Raw genomic sequence first — 814 nt, 5'->3', positions numbered from 1 at the left:
GAAGTCCAGGAAGACTATGTCCACTGCTACCCCTGCATCTAATGATCTGGTGATCTGATCGTAAAAGGCCACCAGGTTGGTCTGACAGGACCTGCCACTGATGAACCCGTGTTGGTTGCCCCTAAGCATGCAGTCCCCTGCTGGCCCCTCCTGGATGTGTGCCAGAATAATTCTCTCGAACAGCTTGCCTAGGATTGAGGTAAGATTAACTGGCCTATAGTTTCCCGGGTCCTCCTTCCTCCCTTTTTTGAAGATGGGAACCACGTTGGCCCTCTTCCAATCCTCTGGCACCAGTCCAGAGCACCACGAGTGCTCGTAAAGACGTGCCAGGGGTCTTGCAATGACCTCGGCCAATTCCTTTAGAACTCTAGGGTGGAGATCATCCAGTATTTGTCTGTAAAATTAATTTATAGTTAAAGTCTGGACTGTGTAACGTTGTAGTGGTATACAGTATTTGTTTGATTTCTCCAAAGGCCTCAGCACATACTGGAGACCACTGCACTATTTTGAGTGCTGTCTTACATAGTTTGTCAGTCAGTGAGGTGCTGATCGCCAAGAACTATGGAGTAAAGAATTGATAATAGCTGGCCAACCCCAAGAAGGACTTTTAAGTATGGGAGACTATACCAACATCTTTACTTTGTCTACAAATGGTCCCTGTTTCCTAATGTATACCCTAAATACTTAGTTTTATAGCAGCTGATTTGGCATTTCACTGGCTGTTAGACCTGCAACCCCAAGTGCTTGCAGCAGTGACCTGACCCGATGAAGATCTTCCTTCTAAGTGCTGGTGAACTCCACTTTGTCGAGATAG

The sequence above is a fragment of the Gavialis gangeticus genome, unplaced genomic scaffold (genome assembly GCF_001723915.1).
Source record: "Gavialis gangeticus isolate Ggan-Ray unplaced genomic scaffold, GavGan_comp1, whole genome shotgun sequence".
NCBI lineage: Eukaryota > Metazoa > Chordata > Crocodylia > Gavialidae > Gavialis > Gavialis gangeticus.
This window is presented reverse-complemented; position numbering follows the sequence as displayed.